This window comes from Pristiophorus japonicus, chromosome 4 (assembly GCF_044704955.1).
Source record: "Pristiophorus japonicus isolate sPriJap1 chromosome 4, sPriJap1.hap1, whole genome shotgun sequence".
NCBI classification, from domain to species: domain Eukaryota; kingdom Metazoa; phylum Chordata; class Chondrichthyes; family Pristiophoridae; genus Pristiophorus; species Pristiophorus japonicus.
In genome coordinates, this window is record NC_091980.1 from 170,996,239 (window position 1) to 171,006,629 (window position 10,391).

Genomic DNA, 10,391 nt, shown 5'->3' on the forward strand with positions numbered 1-10,391 from the left:
ATGGGTGGAAGCCTTCCCATGTCAAACAGCCACTTCCCTGGCAACAGCTAGGATCCTGGTCAGAGAAGTGTTCTCTCGGTGGCGACTACCACAATACGTGGAGTCCGACCAAGGGAGTCACTTCACCGGGCAGGTGATGCAGGAGACCCTTAAGGTAATCGGCATCAAAGGGAAATGGCATGACGCCCACAACCCGCAGTCATCCGGGCCTGTGGAGCATTTAAACCGCACCATCAAAGAAAGGCTGCGCAAAGAGACAGGGGACTCACCCAAAGGGTGGGTAGAGGTCCTACCACTGGTCCTCATGGGGATCCGGGCCAGCCAGTCAAAGAGCACGGGGTACTCCCCGTACGAGCTCATGACCGGCAGAGCCATGCGAACACCCACCCATGTGTTAGCCCCGGGACTCAAGGAAGGTCAGCTTAGGGAAGAGAACCGGGACAGCTTTGTCAGGAATGTATTTGAATACCTTAAACAGATTCACAGGCAGGCTGCTAACAACATGGGAAAACAGCATCGGAGCAACCGACTGCTGCTAGAACCCCGCAAACACCATGAGTGGGAGATAGGGGACCAGGTTATGGTGAGGAACTAAGCTAGAGTAGTACATGGGACCGTACCACATTGTCGACAAGGCAAGCCCCATGGTCTATGCCATAAAATTGCCCCGCCGAACAAAGTGGTTCCACATAAATCAGTGCAAACTTTTCAACCCAGGGGCAGCAGCTAAACGTAAGGGGCAGCCAAAACCTGTAAACCGTGCTAAAGACAGGGAACCCCCAGCCAACAGCTCCTCACTGTGGAAATCCCACAGGAAACGTGGCAGACCCACAGACTGTACCTTGAGGGGCGGTGGACTGTGTTACTGGAGGAGCTGACCCCCAATCATTTGGGACTCGGACGCACCCCCAGCAGCCGGAGCCTTCAGAAGGACTCCCCGCACACCACGGCCAAAGACACCGTGGTCACCAGCGCCCCAATTTGAATGGTTCAGCCCCGGGAAAGGGACCAGCCACAAAAGGGTACCTAAGGTCAGAGACCAGCCCGCGAGCAGGGACACCCAGCCGGTAGCCTCGGGCGACGAGGGACCCCCAGAAGGGATAGCGGTGGAACAGCCACCAAGTGGGAGTCCCCAGCCCGTAGCCCTCGACCAGGCAGCCAGCCCCAAAGGAGCGGTGTGCTGCAGCACCGGAGGGGACGTTCCCCCGATAGTGTGGGACTCAAACCCACGTCCGGTCAGGGTACTTAGGGTTAGACGGTGCAGACCGACCTATCACCTACCTCACTGGACACCCAGCGGGAGAAGAAGAAAGAGAGAAGGCAGGAATTAACCTGGCCACCTGGAGATGGGTGGCAGATGTACATATATAGCGATATGAATTTAAGTATGTTTAGCAATATTAATTTTTAAGGATGTTCAGTGAATAAGTTTAGAATAGTGTAAGATTGTCTGTGTAATGATAAGTATATATGTATTAGTTAACTGGGGTAAGGAAAATAATCTACCTGTGCTGCTGTTAAAAGAGGCACAGGCCGGGTAATACCCGGGAGTAAGAAGAATCTACAGGTATGGCTATTAAGGAAGCACCGGTAAGATAACAAGCAGAACGACTGTGAGATAAAGTTAAAAGCAATCAGTCCACAAGGAACTGAATAAGACAGTCAGTCAACTAAAGACTATGAGCCCAAATTTGGAACTCAGTCACCTTTGTCAAGTCAGAGAGCTTTCTCAGGGTGAGACAATCTGTTTCATGTCCCCCTACAGGAAAGAGAGCAGTATGGAAAGGATCCTGTTCCTGCTCGCCCTGATAGGGATGAGGATCCCTCATTTACGGGTGTTCAGGAGGGAGAGCACCGATCGTAACTGCCGTGGGTGGCCCCCGAGACGTGGAAGAACTCACCGTTTACGCCCACGAGGGAAGATGGCCAGGGTGACTGGGATCTAATTCTACCCGTTACTCCAGCCAGCAAGGCTTTACCTACGGGGAGGCCTCAGTTCCATGCCCCCGGATACGGATCATCGCTGCCCGAGTCAGTGTTACAGAGGGAAAGCGTGTATGTTTGACTTGCAAAGGACAAATTCCCCTGGGAAGATGGTGGTGGTTCAGAAAACTCAGCAAGGACGCATGGGACCAGGAATCGGACTGGAAAAGACTCGGTAATGATACGTACTGCATCATCACGGGGACACGGGGAGGAGTAAAAGTGTGTTGGGACAAATGGTGGGAATCCGAACAAGGAATTTATGTTTGCATGTGGGGATCAGAGAATATTTGTCCCGCAGGTGCATTGATCGCCTTCGCCAGGCAATGGCAAGATGAAGGGGAAGGGATGGGGTGGGATCCTAGCCTACACGGGTGCGTGGTCCCACACTCCCCACTCCCAATTAATGCCACCGAACTAAGAGCACACATTAAGAAACCCCTGCCCACAACCCCGCCAATATGCACAGTAATAGAAAGGTGTCCTACCATCACCAAGGGATGTGGAAATGTATTTTTATCTAAGCTGATACCATACAGTATTTGTGTGCCCTTTGCAATATATATATAACAAAATGGAGTCCTGGTCCTTCCAGAACTTTCTGCATTTTAGCAGTCAGCTTGCATAAACAGCTAAACCTGGTTTGAGATGGCTGATGGCCATCAGACAGCTAGGAGACAAGTCATGCTGAGACAAGTACCCCACCCATGGTGCTCTCCTATTGTCTATACGACAAAAGTTCCATGCCACCCCACCCTTTTCGAAGTACTCAAACCACCAGCCATTATTTCTTGTAGAGACCTCATCTTTTTGATGCAAACAGATAACTGACTAGGAAACTGAACAATCCTGACACAATGCAAGACAGGTAATAGCTCATTACCACACTCTCATGGAGTAATGGCCGGCTGGCCAACTAATAACCCTGACAAAAGGAAATATCTAGAAACCATGTCAGGACAAGGATGTAGTAATTAACTCTTTATCTGTATTCACTGACTGCGAGACGGAGCCAATACACAGGGAGAGGCCAGAACTTGGGTTTTACTGTATAAATATCTTGTGAAACTGTACCATTTCGGAGGTGTTCACTTAGCCATTGACTGAGTGTAACCTGCCCCTTGCTAGCAAGTAAATTAAAGAAACTTCTGCCGGAGCTGTAAGTGTCGGAGTCATTCTTTTCGGAGGTCGAGATTTCGACAGTTACTTCTTGGAGGTTCCACCGAGATTGCATACTCTCTGTCCTGTGAGTAAAATGGATACAGGCATAGTGCCTCTCCAGTGAAAGGTTTCAGTGGCCAAACAAGGTGAGCCTTTTGCTCACAAGAAGGTTTCTTCACTGTTGAATCACATATGTAATCTGTTGTCCACAGGGGAGGTACTGCAATCTACAAGACTCGACATTTAAAAGCTAAAGTTATTTTTTTTAACCATTTCTTTCTCAGCTTGCAAGCAGAAGAGAACGGGTTCTGGAAAAATCTCGAAACAGCCCGGGGAAGGTTCCAGTAGGTAAGGTAGAAACAGCGCTAGTCGATCGAAAAAGGTTCCTGAAGGTTCTTATGTGATAAGATTAGGAAAAAAAAGTGCTAATCGATTGAAGGTTCTTATGTGATAAGAGTTTTATTGTTTTTAATTAGGAAAGGGTTCTTATGTGATAAGAGTAGAAAAAAAAGAGAAGCGCAATCGATCAAAGGTTCTTATGTGACAAGAGTTAGGGTATGGAACCATAAGTTTTATCAGTTTTATAAGTTTTATTAGGATAAGTTAAGGACTCGGTCTGTAGTGGCGTACAACGCAGACTGAGAATTGATTATTTGTTTAGATAGAGTGTAAGGTTATGATTTGTGTACTCGCGTGAATATTGTTTGTTTTCCTTGTTATACTGTTGTGTGCAATACCTTTGTGCGACATTGCCATTAGAGAAACGGGAAGAGTCACTAGGGAAAATTGTGATTCGGAAAAAAAAACAAGGAGTGATTAAGAAAAGAAACAGCAACTGATTGATCAACTACGATATCTCACACACCCAGACTGAGCCCGAATTAAGAGCCTTTTCAGGCCACGTAACGGCCAGGAGAAGTGGGTGTAGAGAACTCGGTTGGCCGAAAGGATTGTGAGATCAGAAACTGTGGAAAATCTTAATCATCCAGAATGGGGGCTGGAGTAAGTAAACCACCACCAAAAGGGACCCCAGCCCATTTTATGCTCCAGAATTGTGGTCAGTCTTCAATTGACCACCTAAGAGAATGGGTAAAATGGACTAAGGGTGAAAACAGGCCATTTCCACCCGATGGTTCATTTAATTTAGAGAGAATAACCTGTCTAGAAGAATGCCTTATAGACAGAGACCCAGGTAGAAGAGGGGGAAAAAAAGTGAATTGGTCGGCGTTTGGAGATTGGAAAAGGGAAGCTGAGGAACGACACGAGAAGAGCCTAAGAGTTAGCAAGCAGTGTACTAGAGGGAGAAAGCAGGGGGATGAACAGGTAGAGCAGGTGAATTGCCCTCGACATAGCAAACATCCATCTGTTATGGTTGCTAAAGAGACAAAGGCACACTCACCAAGTGCCCCTAAGGGTTGGGAAAAAGATGAGGATGAGGAATGGGACGATGATTGGACTCCCTACAGCCATCGACCACCGCCGTATGTTCCACCCCCGGGGGGTGCTCCAAGCCAACAAGAAGGAGACGATCCTCGGGCCGGAGCACAGGGAAATGGGGTAACACCCGCTCCCAACAATGCAGGTGCGGCTGTAGGAAAAATAGATCAGTCACAAGGGAATCAATACCATGTCGGCCCTGCAGGTGGCACACGAAGTCTTACCCGTGGACAAGGGCCCGGTGCCCTGGAGCCATCATCATCTGCATACCCAGTAAGACTTTTCCCCAGTCCACTCTGGCGGGGGCTCCGGTCCCTATTTATCGACCATGGTCACCAAGTGAGTTAAGAATAATTGTGGAAGGATTGGCAGACCCAAAAACCAATATTGAAAAGGCCATAGACCAGTTAAAAGTGATCATCTTGTGCCACGAACCCAGTATATTAGATGGTCAAATCTTACTGAAAGCATGGTTAAAGGACACGAAATTTGCCGAACTTGAGATAAAATTCAAAGATTTTAAAACCCATCGAGAGGCTCCAGATGCAGATCCCAGCACGAAGCCAGGAGAGGGGTTCTGGGAAAGATGTTGGGAAACCTTGCATTCGGTGTTCCCGAGGAAAACGAATTGGTCCAAAATTATGGAAACTACACAAAGAAAGGAGGAGGATGTTGAGGATTATGTAGAAAGAGTGCGAGAGATCATGAACCAATGTTCAGGCATGAAAATAGAGGAGGTAGAAGCTCCTATGATCAGCGCCGTGGTAAACGGGCTACGACCCGAACTCAGAGATCCCTTTAAACTAGTTTGTCTCGGATGGCGACAGGAATCGCTATCCAAGGTTGTATCGATGTTAAAGGACATACAAGAGCGAAATAGAGAATCTAAAAGCAAGGTCACCATGTTTGTGGAACAAGCAGCTCCAACAACACCCACCATGGTGACACCGTTCTACGGCCCCCCCCTCCAAGGGTAGAGGAAGAGGACGAGGCAGAGGAGGAAATTTCAGAGGAAGAGGGAGAGGAGGTGCAGGGTGGGAACAATATGATACCTGTCACAATTGTGGTCAGATTGGACACTGGGCTAGAAATTGCCAGGCAAAACAGCAACAACCAAATTATGATTGGACTCAACAGGCAGGTAATAGAGCACCACCTCCCCCTCCAGGACCCAACCCGTATGCGACCCAAGTCCAGGTACATGCTAGACCTCAGACTAATTTCTCTGTTCAAGATCCATTTGGATCACAGAATCAAAAGCAATTCGGCCAACAACCAAATTGCCCGTATAATGATCAATGATGCCCAATCTCAGACCCGAGTGCTGCGAACAAACAGCTACCCGTCGTTTCGTTAAATGCCATAGGAGAACCTGAAGTAAAAATACGAATACAAGGAAAGGATATCCCATTCCTAGTGGATACTGGTGCCACCTATTCGGTCCTTTCAAGGGAGGATACGAGGGGAATTCCCACTTCCACTAATCAAACCTCAGTGATTGGACTATCTGGACACGTGCAGCAAATGTTTTTCTCCAACCCTATGAATGTACAATTAGAAGATTACGAAGATAGTCATTCATTCCTACTATCTAATGAGGTTCCAGTGAACCTGTGTGGACGTGACCTATTATGTAAAATGGGTGCCACGATCCTCTGTTCCCCAGCTGGTCTGGAGGTTCGAGTCCCCATAGATAAATGTGGCGCATATCCACTACTTCAACCCACAACTCCCATATTGTATGCCTGGAAAAATTTGGACCCCACACTAAGCAAAACCTTATCCTATTTGGTTGGTTCATGTTGGTGCGTAACAAGGTTAATCACAGACTACCTCAAATCTCAAACCTTGGGAAGCTGGTACGAAACATTACACTGCACAGCATATTGTAACAACACGGGATCAGACGCTACAGCACAAATCCTTTATCAACCAGTCCTGCACCAGAAACATCAATTGATGATCGAACACATTTTTATCGGATCCGAAGGGATAGCAGCAGGGGTTGAATTATCCTCCTACAGTCAGAGCTTGTTTAGGGTTAAAGGGAGCGTTCCACACTGCACCCTTGCGGTTGCAAGCATACATAAACCCCAGGATTTAGGACGAATGGTTAAAAGAATGCAAGGATCCCTAGTACAAGAGGAATGGCACACACTTAATGGAACTTTGGGGCAACATGAAAGGGGGGGAGGCTATTCTGTCAAGTTGAATGGGAAAATATACTTCGATGCTGTCTTAGAAGAAAGGATGCTTTCAGCCACTAGCTTCCCATTACAACAAAGCACAGCAGAGCTTCTTGCTAAAGTCAAAACAGATTGTGCAAAACCCGACTTGTGATGCACAAATAAGTTGAATAGCTTAGTGTAATCTGGTAATCCCAAGGCGGGTGCTGAAGTGAGGGACTGTTTAAGGTTCTGAAAAGCATTCTGGGATACCTCATTCCAAATCAACTTCTCTGGTAGTGCGGGCATGGACATGTCTAACAGTGGTCTAACGATCTCGGAATAACTCAGAACCCATTGCCGGCAGTATCCTGTCATGCCAAGGAAATGTTTCATTTCTCTCTTGGTTACTGGTAGTGGGGCAGAGTGGATTGCTTTTACTCTGTCTTGTGTCAATTGTCTCGTATCTCTGACCAATTCGTGCCCTAGATACCGAACCCTTTCTGAGACAAATTGTAACTTTGCTTTTGACACCTTGTGTCCTTTCGAGGCCAGGGCTTTTAATAACACAAGGGAGTCCATTTTGCGGGCTAATTTGGAGGGTGAGGCGAGCAATAAGTCGTCAACATACTGCACAAGTGTAGAACCTGCTGGTAAAATTACATCTTCCAGATCCCTCTTTAGGCATTGTGAGAATATAGTAGGGCTCTCGGTAAATCACTGCGGGAGTCTTGTCCACGTATATTGGTGTCCTTTATACGTGAAGGCAAACAGGAATTGAGACTCTGGGTGAATGGGTATTGAGAAAAATGCTGAACACAGATCAATTACTGTGTAATACGTTGAGGATGCCGGAATACTGGCAAGTATAATTGCCGGGTTTGGTACCACCGGATAAGTTAGGAATACAGAATGATTCACAACTCGTAGGTCTTGGACAAATCTCCATTTGTCACTATTGGGCTTCTGCACCGGAAAGATCGGTGTGTTACATGGACTTCTAGTTGGAACGATTATTCCCTGGGCCAGCAGGGACTTAATGACTGGCTCGATATCTTGTTCTGTGGCTGGAGACAAGGGGTATTGGGGCTTCTTGGGGAGTGGGGCGGTTGAATTGATCGCTACCTTATATGGTTGTGCGGTGACCATCTTTCCTACTTCATTAGCGTGTGTAGACAGGCAGCGACCGGTAGCGTATTTCAGTACCCAACTAGACCCAGTGGCACGCGGACTACCAGGATGTCTTCCTTCGCTGGCAGCAGCTTATTATGCTGTACAACAGGCTCAAGCAATAACTCTAAATCATCAGACCATTCTATACATCCCACACGCTGTCGAGATTTTACTTACTAAATGTGCCACTCAACACCAAACCTCTGCAAGAACCACTAAATATGAAGTTGAACTGTTATCAAATCCGAACCTTATCATCAAAAGATGCACTACCTTAAATCCAGCCACTCTACTCCCCACAGAAGAAGACGGCGAACCCCATTCATGTGAAATGGTAACCGAATTAGTGACTAAACCACGTATCAATCTAACAGATGTACCAATGTGTAACCCTGATCTAGTGTACTATGTTGACGGATCAGCCTTACGAAATGATAGGGGCCAACCTAGAGTGGCTTATGCAATTGTAACTCAGTTTAATGTTGTTGAAACAGCCTCTCTTCCAGACTCCTTTTCAGCCCAACAAGCCGAATTGTTTGCGTTAACTCGAGCCTGTATTCTGGCTGAAGGACAAACAGTTAATATCTACACTGAGTCCAGGTATGCTTTTGGGGTATCACATGACTGTGGACAAATTTGGAAGATTCGCGGGTACCTGACTTCTTCAAGAACCACTATCAAAAATGCAGAACAAGTGGAAAATCTTCTGCGAGCCATTCAATGCCCCTTGAAACTTGCCATTATCAAATGCCAAGCACATACAGGCCAGTCGAATGAGGTGGCACTTGGGAATGCCAGAGCTGATAATGCAGCTAAGTCAGCAGCTCTGTCAAAAGGGGGGATGCAGGTGTCATTGTTCCCACTAAGGAAAAATAATTGCTCAGATCCGTCACCCACTATTAATGACGTGCTGGCCTTTCAGACACAGGCCAGTATGGAGGAGGTGGTGACCTGGACGAAGGATCAATGTTATAAAAATCCAGAAGGAATATGGGTTCACCATGACGGCCGCATGGTGGCCCCCAGATCCTTACTTCCATGGATTGCCTGATGTGTTCATACATTCACACATGCAGGCAAAGGGGGATTGGCAGATTATATTTTGGCAACTTGGTATGCGTCAGGTATTTCGGCAATCGCAAAACAAATCTGTGAAAATTGTGTTACCTGTCAGACAATGAATCCAGGTAAGACGGAAAAAGTAGAATCTGCCTCCCACCCAAATCCAGTCGGGCCTTTTGTACATTTACAAATGGATTTTATTGAATTACCTATGTGTATGGGATTCAAGTACGTATTAGTTATTGTAGATGTGTTCTCTAGATGGATTGAAGCCTTTCCATGTAAAAAGGCCGATGCCACTACTGTTGCTAAATGTTTGTTAAAAGAAATCGTACCGCGCTTCGGAATCCTTGCTAAGCTTTCTCGTGATAACGGGTCACATTTCACGGGAACTGTTATAAGAGAAATGTGTAAAGCGTTGCAGATTAATCAATGTTTTCTTTGCAGTTATCATCCACAATCAGCTGGACTTGTTGAAAGATATAATGGAATGCTTAAAAATAAGCTGGCAAAACTATGCAATGACACTGGACTGAAATGGACAGAACTGCTGCCCTTAACTTTGATGGTAATGCGATCTGCAACCAACAGAACAACAGGCCTGTCACCGCATGAGATCGTTATGGGATGTCCCCAACGACTACTTTTTACAGCACCATTTAATGCAAAACAAATGGACATCCACAAAATGGAGGAAAATATGTTGAATTATTGTATTGCACGAACCAAATGTATTTCCAGCTTTCATTCACAGGTAAAGGAAGCTCAAGTCAAGCCAGCGGAAGGGAAGTGTCATAACCTGGAGCCAGGGGAATTCGTTTACATCAAGATTTTTAAAAGAAAAAGCAGTCTACAGCCAAAATTCGAAGGACCATACCAGGTCTTGCTGGCGACCAATACTGCAATCAAGGTAAAGGAAAGACCAACATAGATCCATGCATCCCATTGCAAACGGGCACCCGATCAGGAGGAAGGGAAGAAGGAACCAGAGGAACAGAAAAAGGAAGACTGAATAAGGAACTGTATGGACTATGGGGACTGATGGTGCTGGGCTTGACAGGGTTTTACTTCACATTATTGATTACACCAGGGGTACAGACCCGCCACCGAAGGGAATTGCAAGTAAACGTATTTATGGCACTGAGTCATAGGTATGCTCAAGAAAGAAACTTGTCGAGTTGTTGGATATGTTCCCATGTACCTGTCCACTCCGAAGGGGGTATTCCCCTGAGATCTGTCCCCTTTAACGAATCAGAAATGGTAGAATGGTTGACAGTGCAAAATAGGACAAACCTAACTAAGGGGCCAGAAACGAAGGAGCAAACAGAATGGAGGTCGGCAGGGTATAAACTTACAGCCTTCCAGGGATGGTACCAGCCCAATTATGATAATAACCATCAGCTTCCCTTC